At 37.4% G+C, this 11,711-nt stretch overlaps 1 long non-coding RNA gene across 1 annotated transcript; it reads left to right on the top strand.

Moving 5' to 3' along the window:
• Positions 1 to 406: 406 nt before the first annotated feature.
• Positions 407 to 3,808, top strand: LOC119782148. The gene is made up of 4 exons (XR_005280642.1): positions 407 to 594; positions 3,336 to 3,421; positions 3,510 to 3,602; positions 3,685 to 3,808. It is a non-coding gene; the product is annotated as an uncharacterized LOC119782148 (long non-coding RNA).
• Positions 3,809 to 11,711: the final 7,903 nt, after the last annotated feature.

Below are 11,711 nucleotides of genomic sequence, written 5' to 3'. Positions count from 1 at the left end.
CCTTGTCAAACACTGACCTATACATACTAAGCTTTTCTGGTTGGATGTTCCACTCTCCACATTTCTCTTTATACAAGTCATACATTTTCATGAGATTTAGAGAACCTTCCAGATACAGCTTGCTTGTGTCTTTTCTGGAGTAGTGAGATTCAAGTGTGGGAAATGAGCGGATGTGTTCTCTGATCTTTTCTTTGCTGCTTTCTGGGATTTTGTTATGCGGTGCATGGCGTCCTTTCTTGCTTGGAGGGGTCATTCCCAAATCACTGTGTGTGAGGGCGCCTGCTGATCGTGCAAACTTCTCTGAAATATCATGAGGGTAGTTTTTGTATCTTACCTCCATCACTGAAATGAAGAGCAATCTCTGAAGCTTCATCTTCAACTTCATCACTTTCCCATATTATACTGATCAAAATCTTTTCTGCCTCAGTCAGTTCTTGCATGTCTGCAGTTCTGTCACTTATTTTAGCACTGGGCACCACTTGTGTTACGCCCTTTTGACTCTGAAATGCACTGCAGGGTCTGGTATTACTCAGAGCCACAAGGGCGTATATGTACATACGCCCTTCTGGCTCCAAACAGTACTCCACCTTTTTGGTAAGGTCTTTGTTGTTTTATTGTTTTATTCAATACAGATTCATTTCTGATTTGTATCTTTGGCACCACTAGATGGAGCTAATCAAGACCTTTCATTTGATATATACAGGTGCTGGTCATAAAATTAGAATATCATGAAAAAGTAGATTGATTTCAGTAATTCCATTTAAAAAGTGAAACTTGTATATTATATTCATACATTACATACAAACTCATATATTTCAGATGTTTATTTTGTTTAATTTTGATGATTACAAATGACAACAAATGAAAATCTCAAATTCATCATATCAGAAAATTAGAATATTGTGAAAAGGTTCAAAATTGATGGCCCCTGGTGCCACACTCTAATCAGCTAATTAACTCAAACCACCTGCAAAAGCCTTTAAATGGTCTTTCAGTCTAGTTCTATAGGCTACACAATCATGGGGAAGACTGCTGACTTGACAGTTGTCCAAAAGACGACCATCGACACCTTGCACGAGGAGGGCAAGACACAAAAGGTCATCGCTAAAGAGGCTGGCTGTTCACAGAGCTCAGTGTCCAAGCACATTAATAGAGAGGCGAAGGGAAGGAAAAGATGTGGTCGAAAAAAGTGTACAAGCAAGAGAGATAACCGCACCCTGGAGAGGATTGTGAAACAAAACCCATTCAAAAATGTGGGGGAGATTCACAAAGAGTGGACTGCAGCTGGAGTGAGTGCTTCAAGAACCACCACACACAGACGTATGAAAGACATGGGTTTCTGCTGTCGCATTCCTTGTGTCAAGCCACTCTTGAACCACAGACAGCGTCAGAAGCGTCTTGCCTGGGCTAAAGAGAAACAGGACTGGACTGCTGGTGAGTGGTCCAAAGTCATGTTCTCTGATGAAAGTAAATTTTGCATTTCCTTTGGAAATCAAGGTCCCAGAGTCTGGAGGAAAAGAAGAGAGGCACTTCATCCACGTTGCTTGAAGTCCAGTGTAAAGTTTCCACAGTCAGTGATGGTTTGGGGTGCCATGTCATCTGCTGGTGTTGGTCCATTGTGTTTTCTGAGGTCCAGGGTCAACGCAGCCACATACCAGGAAGTTTTAGAGCACTTCATGCTTCCTGCAGCTGACCAACTTTTTGGAGATGCAGATTTCATTTTCCAACAGGACTTGGCACCTGCACACAGTGCCAAAGCTACCAGTACCTGGTTGAAGGACCATGGTATCCCTGTTCTTAATTGGCCAGCAAACTCTCCTGACCTTAACCCCATAGAAAATCTATGGGGTATTGTGAAGAAGAAGATGCAATACACCAGACCCAACAATTCAGAAGAGCTAAAAGCCACTATTAGAGCAACCTGGGCTATCATAACACCTGAGCAGTGCCACAGACTGATCGACTCCATGCCACGCCGCATTGCTGCAGTAATACAGGCCAAAGGAGGCCCAACTAAATACTGAGTGCTGTACATGCTCATACTTTTCATGTTCATACTTTTCAGTTGGCCAACATTTCTATAAATCCTTTGTTTTTATTGGTCTTCAGTAATATTCTAATTTTCTGATATGATGAATTTGAGATTTTCATTTGTTGTCATTTGTAATCATCAAAATTAAACAAAATAAACATCTGAAATATATGAGTTTGTATGTAATGTATGAATATAATATACAAGTTTCACTTTTTAAATGGAATTACTGAAATCAATCTACTTTTTCATGATATTCTAATTTTATGACCAGCACCTGTAGAACTCATTTTTGACCAAAATGCCACTTACGCCCCTCTGGCTCCAAACCCTTGCTATATTGATATATCAGCTAAGGTTAAATGGTGACACAAAATACTGTAGATATCAAAATATTGGTGAACATCCGTTGGAAAGCGTCATATTGGCAACAAACTGCAATTGTTTTCAAACAAAGTTATTCAAAACCCCAAGGTTTAGAACTTAGTCTGACAGGCAGCTCAGCTGAGAATACGAATACGGCATTAATGACTTCAAGGGATACATTTATGAAAAATAATCTTACCTTTATTCCTGCTTTTGTTATGTATGTTCATGTCTGCACATAGGATAGTCCTAATCAGGAAAATCATCTCTTCATAGATATATTTAAATCGTACAAACAACTAATAATTTTTAAAGCCTTGCATTTTGGAGTGATACATGCTAAGAACAAATGTTTTCAATAAGGTCAGATATACTACTGATTTATTGCTCATATAATCTTTTAATATATATACATAAATCTATCTTTTAAAAAGACAAAATTGTACATATGCTTTGGGGAAGTTGTGAATTAGTCTGTTTCAATGCTGAATTGTAACAGTAAATGGCCTTTACAGTGTCTTTTCAAGTCAGCGGACTCCAGAGGGCTTAGATTACACTATAAATCAAAAGAACAAGATTTGTCCTTGCAGCCTCATACCGGGGATTATGTTATATTGGGAGTATGTAACATGCTTTAGGGTCATTGCCATGCTGGATATCTTCAACAGTCTTTTTTAAATATATCTATGAAGTGATGATTTTCCTGATAAAAACTATCCTAAATAGCATAAATAGCTAAACAGGAATGAAGGTAAGATTATTCTTCCTTAATTTTGTTCTAAAAGTCATTAATTGAGGGGATTGTCGGCCTAATGGTTAGGAATCCAGAGTTTCTGAGTTCAAGGCCCAATACCACAGACTGACATCTTCATCCCTGCCGTCTATATCATCCTCCTCTTCGTCCTTGTTAATCCCTCGGTCATCCTCTGCACCACAGGTACAGGAGGATGAGATAAATCTCCGTTTTGTTCCAGATGTCGTCATGGTGCCCTTGGAAAATGCGTGCACTGTGTACCGTTAGAGGTAACAGCCAGTCTTTCATAATAAAACTGGTGGGATAAAAAATGTTAGCAAGCATAATGCTGAAGGATGCAGCTTCTGTCTTTTCCAGCTTTTTGACGAAGACTATCTGAACCACCTCGACCCGCCGGTGAAGCACGTCTTTCCACGCGTATCTTTGTAAAATGACCGGTGGAGCTGATAAGTAAGGTGTCTGGTTTTAATTCTACCAGCAGATAGGTTAAAGAACTCTGTGTAAGAGACTAACTCTTTCCGGATGCTAACAGAGGGAAGTTTGCAGCTCTGGAGAACATCAGCTGTAAGATAAAGTCAGGATGTGAGGGTCATCCTCCCTGGCCTGAGGGAATCTGCACCAAGTGCCAGCCCAGCGCCATCACTCTGAACAGACAGGTGCAGCTCCGTGGTTCTTTCCACATCCCAAAGAAAACTGCAAACTAAATCCAATAATACTAATTAGGTTCATAACAATCACTAGACTATAGCAGCTGGAAGGAACAAACACTTTTTTTAGTATCAATAAACCAACATTTTCCTTTCTTTTTTATTTCTACCAAAGCAAGAGTCTGTTTTAACTACTGGTAAGTAAAACTAAACATCACAACTTTGCAAAAAAAAAAAGAAAATCACTACAAATGGAGACTAAACAAAACGTTAACCAATTTATTTTGTTTGAATGAACTGAAAATTATGAGCATAATTGCATGTGTTTTACAAAGATTTTCCAAATACTGATCAATAATTTTTTCCCTTCATCCAAGGACCAAATCTCTGAGTTTTCTCTATAGAACTTTTATTAAATCTGTCTAAGGAAACATTTCAATGCACATATGCTTAAGGAGAATATTTATTGTTCGCAGGAAAGGAATAAAATTCAGAAAAAAAGGCAATAAAAGTAAATAATTAGCAACTCTAAACCCTACCACCCATCTAACTGTCTTTAAACTGCTGAATAAAAGTTGGCAAAGCTGTAAGATATCATCAGGAGCCGTCGTCTGTTCCCAGTCTCTTCATATGAGAGCGATTCAGGCAGTCTCAGTCGCCTAAAACATAAAACATTATGTGAATACATAGCTGTACTATACAGGGTCACTATTTCAATTAAAAGTTACATGTCTACAATTTAATTGGACTTGGTTGTAAACTAGGGTGTAAAATTAGTCTCCTTAAAGATGTATTTAGTTGTTTTAATGTTTCAAATTATCAAATAAAACCAAAGCCAACCTGAGAAATAGGAAATAAAGCTGACGATTTTATTCACTGAGGGGAAAAACATCTATTCAAACTGACCTGGATGCATATGAAAAAACTTAATTCCCCCGTGTTAAAACATGACTTAGCTGTAATAAAGCACTTTGTTAGAAGCTGGATTCATTACACCAGCCACACCCAACCCTAAACACAGCCAGGGCTGTATTATAAAGTAATTCACTTTCAAACAACCTTATCCTTTAGTCTTGCATTTTTTTCTATTCTGTCTGTTTTTGTCTCGTGGCCAAGATTTTATTTTTTTTTTTTAATGCCAATGGGACTATCATGGTTAAACGAGCAATCTAAATGACTCCTTTGCAGTAATCGCTAAATCTTGTTGGCATCTGATGTCACCAAGGGTGGAACAATCAGTTAAAGAAGCAGAAAAAATACTTTTCCATATAAGTCTGGGTTAGTTTAAGAAGAGTATATTTCCCTTAATGAATGAAATAATCTCTTTAAAACAACATTTTGTATTAACTCAGGTTAACGTAAGCAAACAAAAGGACAATCTGTAAGATGGTCGGTCTATAAAAAACATATAAAGATCATTTACTCACCACATCCTGGGCAAGAGCCAGTTGAGGACCTGCAAAGAAAAATATTTAACAGTAAGAAACCTGAAATTATTTCCATAGTCTAAAGAAAAATATGAATTTGTGTAAAATGAATGCAGATTATTACATGTAAAATAAACAAAGAGGTCTATATATTTAATCTTGTTCAAAATATTTTTCTTCTTCTCAATATATTACAAATTTAACAAAATCAGTCAAATGAAGTAACAAAAACACAATTTGTTAAAATTATTTTCCAAATCGGATTCTCTATTGGGTAATGCCATCTCACCAGACAAGGCAGATGTGGGGCAAGGGACCTCTATCCCATCAGCTGGGTTCACACACCAGCAGAGCTCCCCCAGGCACTGCTTGGGCAGGTAGAGACCCTGCTTGTCACAACTGGGACGGAAGAGCGGCACTTGGAGAGTTACCAATCCAAATGCTTCCTTCTGGCACTGGGTGAGCAGAGTGGCTAAATGAAAAGACATTTAATTCATGACGTTAGATTATTAGAATACTGCAGCATTATTTGTGAACAAACTGTCAATTCAAGACAAACTCACAAGATTTTTCAGTTCCACTTGATGCCTCCTGCAGCATAAAACAAATGAAAGAAAAATGAGACCAGCTGGTTTTAATAAACATTAAGGGTTGATTTATTTTTTAGGGAAAAACATTAATTCTAGAACATGGATGTTAACCAAAGTGCAACAAAAGCAGCTTTTACCTCCTCCATGGAGGTGTCCATAATCTCCAGGGCTGGAATCATGGACATGTGCATCCTCACAGGCATAGAAGCTGCAGAGCAAAAGAAAAGCAACATGTGCAACAGTGAGACTGACATTCTCTCATCAACTCCAAGTATTGATTTGTATAATTTTTCAATGTTAAGAGTGTCTCTGAGGGCAAACAATGACCGTTACTAAGTCAATTCAAAAAGTTTTGCAACACATAGTGATTTGCTTTTCGATTTTGTACAGCAACAGGTTTTTAAATGCACTCATCATTTCTTATCTCCTTCAAACAGTATTCTATCTGATTAAATTAGAGAGACCCATGTTCTGACAATAAAAACAATTAATTTTTAAATTAAATGACTGATTCAAAAAATGACACCTTCTGTTCATGAATAACTGTTCTAAAAAAGGACAAGATATAAAAAACTCCTTTTTATTTAATAGCATTATCCATTGTTCAAATGAGTATCTAATTAAAGATGTTGTAACATTTACAAATGACCAAATAAGCTGTAGAGAAGCTTAGTCATTTGTTGCTGACATTTAAAGCACATGGATATTAAATGTCAGTCGACCAAAATGAAAAAAAAAAGTTAATTAACAATAAAACTGATCTGTGTGTAAAGACAGTTTCAGACGTTTGTAAGATAAAAGTGTTTGTTAGCATATCTAGGCAGAGGCTGAAAACATGGCGAAACATCTGGAAAGAGGAAAATGATCAGTTTCAGCATATTTACGAAGTTGTATTTAAAGATTATAAAGGCTGTTAAAGATAAGATGTGCAGACAGATGAAACCAAGAGAGGAGAAATGTGTGATTTAAGCCTTTTGAACTGACCAGTCAGTTCCTGAGCATAAAGTGGAATCGCTGAGCGGAGCTTGTCTCTATAATACTTGAAAAGGTTGAACAATGTTGTCAAGGTCTGTTTAGGGTTAAAAAAAAACAACAGAAAAGTGTAGGGATGCACGATATTGGGATTTTGGCCGATATCCGATATGCCGATATTTTAAAACTCATGTAGCCGATAATCGATATCGATACCGATGTTAAAGCTGGACAAAAATAAGTAGTCATTGAAAATAGCAGTTTTGTTATCCATTTCTGACACTTTGAAAAATAATATACTCAGATATATTTTCATATGCTGATATCAAACTGATTTTTAAAAACGCGGTATCGATCTATTTTACTTTCAAAATCTGGTGAAATTTCATCGTTCTGTTACAAACTCTCGTGATATTTTGCAAATTCTTGTGAGATTTTGTTAGTAAAATAGATCGATACCGCGTCAATATATCAACATATAAAAATATGGCAAAATTTGGTGAATTTTTGGGGGATTTCGTAGCATAACGATGACATATAGCAATATTTCATTAGTAAAAGAGATTGATATGGTGTTTTTAAATGGCAATATATCAGCATATGAAGATATTGGGATATTTTAATGGATCAATATTTTTTCCCTCGTCTTTAGAAGTTTTTAAGTCTGTAAAAAAAGAAGTTTTTGAGGAAGAAGAAGAAGTAGTATTTATTTTTTTTTTAGACTTTAGAAACTCAGAAGCTGATCAAATATCGGGTTAAATATCGGTGGGGGGGCCGATGTCCGATATTCAGTTTTAAGGCCGATACCGATAGGGGGCCGATTATATCCTGCATCCCTAGAAAAGTGTGTTTTGGTGATCAGTTGAGGAATTATCCATTATTGGTGTGAATATAAGAAAAAAGAGAAAAGGTGTTTTAAAAGACATGATAGAAAGGTGCAACCTGTGCTTACTGACTGGGTAACCCTTTCCTGTCTGAGCTTTATGGTCGACTGAAAGGTGAGGCAGGCCTGGGCACGGATCAGCTGGACGTATGCCAAAGTTAGTAAGGAACCGACTAAAATTTTCTTTCACGCCGTTCCTAAGCTTAAACGCCTTTTATTGCAATGCCAAACAAAACCCCAAAAAGGAAAGTTTTCTCTGTATGACATAATTAACCAACTGCTGCCCCTCCCCTACCTATTGCTGTGAGTCGTTGGTCTGCTGGCTGGATGAAAGCATCTTTGACTTCCTTCCAAGAAAGCTAACTTTAGCAGAATTGAAACAATCTTGTCACAAACAAAAAAACTTGCAGGCCACACCCGACACCTTATAAGACTTCTTTTTTAAAGTGTGGTTATCAAATGAAAAGCAGGATCTCTGTTACCATGGATCCAACGACAATCAGTCTATCTATCCAGCCCATTTTAAGCCTCTTTGTTATTCTCAATAAAGCAGAGCGATTTAAAAAAAGCTTGGATATTTTTTACAACAAAAACTTATCCTGGGTGTTGCTCTTTCTATTTGCTTATAGGAAAGAACTTTCTTTCAGTACGGTTTTGATTAAAGCAGATCATATCTTTTAACAGAAGATAACTATCATTCTCTTCTTAAACTTTATATGGTGTTTTCTTTTTGTATTCTCTTATTTTATCAACAGGAAGTATTCCAAAGAAGGAGTCAGTTCCTCCTCTGCTGTTAGCTTTTAGCCTCGAGTTTAGCAACCAAAATGGCTGTTGTCATTATAGACTGTCATAAAAATGCCTGTTAAAAATGATAAACAATTTAAACTTTTTATATTCAATTAACGCAGAAGCACCCATAGCCTTTCACTACCTATATTTGTGAAAATGAGACATATTCTTATCAATTTTTTGTCGCTAATAAAAGTCGGAATAGAAATAAATGACAAATATCTTGAACCTGTCTGAATAGATGCCACACAGTTAGTTATGTGAGCTCTGGTTTGTGATGATTGGTCACTTTTCTAATGGGACATTAGGAAGAGAATCAGATGATTAACAAACAGGAAGTGGAGGTAGGAAGCTGTGCGTCAGCAATGATAAAACTTATTGGTAAAACATCTATAGAGAACAGAACCAAGTGTGCCTTTTGTCTAAGCAACTGATATAAAAGGAAAAAAATAGCTTGAAGGTCCCATATTATGCAAAATCTACTTTATAAACATTTTCTGGTCATATATGTCCTGAAGCCTGGGCATTAGGTTCACAAATAAAAAAATAAACCTTTCTCTTCTCTAATTGCCTTCTTCCTCCTTTTAAGTTAACGTGTGCTCAAAATGTTCAAAACCACGCCCTTTGTGATGTCATTTGGGGGAAATAACCGCTCCAACCATCTGAGCCCCCCGATAGCAGGCGCTATCACCTCTGCTCATCGAGCGTCCAAACAGACATGGCTGCACAAAGCACAGCAGCTGCTCTCTGCACAGCTGCATCAAAAAAGATAAAAATTCTGCCTTAGGCTGAAAATAAGTCGTGTAAACACAACAATCAGAATATTCTGATGGCATGCAGCCACTCAAAGTGAACATCGGTTATGTTGAAAGGGGGGGCACATGCCCACTCGGCACAGGTTGCCTAATTCAGAATAACTTGATCCTAACAAGCGTTTGACAGAATGTAGATTGGCATAAATCCCTCTTTCAGTCTTATTAAAATATTTTTAAAATCCTGCAGAATCTGAGCTGCGGGGTTAAATGATGCAGTTTTAGTCCAGTTACTTATCTCCATATAAGCATAATTTGAGTCAGTTACTCTGAGCGCATTACAGGTTTCATTGTCGGTTCATGTTTCTCACAGGAATCTTAACTGGTGATGCTCAGTTTCCTACCTCCTTCTCCAGAGTAAATCATCATCACCTTCTCTGCTCAAAAAGCAACCAGTGGCTTAAAGCCTCATAAAGTACAGTTTACATAAACTGCTTCGTTACTTTTCAGGCTGGAGATCTTTTAACACGTATGGAAATCCGTTTTGGGATTCAGTCTCCTGCACTAAAACTGAGTTTGAATCTCTGGTTTGGATGAATATAAAAGCAAGAGTCACCTGCTGCAGCTAAGATGCTAACAGAAGCTCATTTCATTTTAGATCTGATCATCAAAATAGCAATAAATACAGGCTTTAAATGTTAACCTTACTGTGAGAAACTCATATGACCTGCTCCTTGTTAAAGGAATAGTACACCCAAAACATGATTAGCCTTCATTTTCTACTCACCCCCATGCTGAACAACACTCTGGAGTACTTTTTTGATATCTCAAATGCATCTGGAGATCTGGGAGGCTTCTTGCTGTCTGCTGACATTCAAATAATGGAGGTCTATGGCGCCCGAGGCAGAAAGGTCCATAAAAGTCCACAAAAAACGTGTCAATATTCCTCCATACTGCTCGTCCAATGTATTCCAAGTAGGGATGTGCCGATACCAGATTTCTTCAAACCAAGTACGATTACAAGTACTTCAACTTCAGTACTTGCCGATACTGAGTACCGATACCGAGTAATATTAAGTGCCATTAACTCCTCAGAATTAATTTAAAAGATTTTTATTTTCATTTGGCTCAAACAGAAATACACTTGGTGTATTTTAATTGTATACATCTGTCCTCTTTTTATATTTTAAGACATTTACTGAATAGTTTTAACAGCCTTGTCACAGTTTTTACCTATAGGCAAATTAAACATAACTGAACATATAATGAACACAAACTGTGAATGTGCAACTGATTATTACATAATGCTTTTTGTAAAGCTTGTCTTTTAGGTTGGAACCTATTTTAAGAAAGTGAGGGGCAAGTTTTTCTTGATGAAAAGCAACATCTCTGCATTTGCTGCACTTAATCTGTTTCTTTCTTCATTTATGATGTGTGAAACTGAGCTAAAAAGTCTCTCACTTTCTACACTGGTACATGGAGCTGAGAGGTACCTCTGGGACATTTTAGCCAAAGCAGGAAACCGAATTTTATTAACACCCCAGAACTGCAGTGGGTTTTCTTCTCGAGCAATTGTAGTCTCTCCAAGGTAGGTCTCTAACTGAATGGCAGCACCCACTGGGGTGGCATGGCTTGTTGAAGATGACTGTTGTTCTTCCGTTATCTCCTCAAAAACTCTGTCCAGACTGCTGCTAGCTTGTGTCATACAAAGCCTTCTGGCGGGTGGCTCTTCAAGATTCTCCTTTGGCTCTCCTGTATTCACACTCTGCAACTCCACCTTCAGCATTTCTTTGGCATCCATGGCAATGTTGACGTTTGAGAAAAAACGATCTTTGTACCTACAACAGAAAAAAATAAAATAAATTTCCTTTTTATGGATAGGCTAGTGTTTAAATTGTTAGGTAAAAATTTGTAAATCATATAATGTAACTTAAAGTAAGCTTATTGTGTAGTATGTTAAATACCATAAGTGCAATTGCATTATTCTAAATAAATGTTTAATTACATTTTTCAAAACGTTTTAGCTTAATTGATTCTGTTTTGATCATATTCTAATATGCTAAACAAAAATGGGCAGACTTTTACCTTGGATCCAGTAGAGTTGCAATGCAGTAGAGGGGGATCTTCTCCATGTCAGTGAAGCGCCTCTTCACAGCTGCAGCTAAGGTCGACTTCATTGTTTTGATATCCTGATCATCATCAGTTTCTCTGTTCAGGATTCTGAGAAGCACAGTCACAGCAGGGATCACATCTGATGCCAATGCATCAGAGCAGCTTACTTTTCTTGTAAGCTCTTCAAACGGAGCCAGAACAGCGACAGTTTTTTCCAAAAGTGCCCACTGGTGAGCGGCGAGATTCTCTGGAAGCTCGTTTTCAGATCCATATATTCCAAGAGCACGCTTCTGCTCAATGAGAGACTGTATCATGTAAAATGTGCTGTTCCAGCGGGTCTGTACATCCTGTTGCAATCTTTTTGTTGGTTGGTTGAGCTGCAGCTGA

Source organism: Cyprinodon tularosa, unplaced genomic scaffold (assembly GCF_016077235.1).
Source record: "Cyprinodon tularosa strain WSP-4 unplaced genomic scaffold, ASM1607723v1 ctg1899, whole genome shotgun sequence".
NCBI classification, from domain to species: Eukaryota; Metazoa; Chordata; class Actinopteri; order Cyprinodontiformes; family Cyprinodontidae; genus Cyprinodon; species Cyprinodon tularosa.
This window is presented reverse-complemented; position numbering and strand designations above follow the sequence as displayed.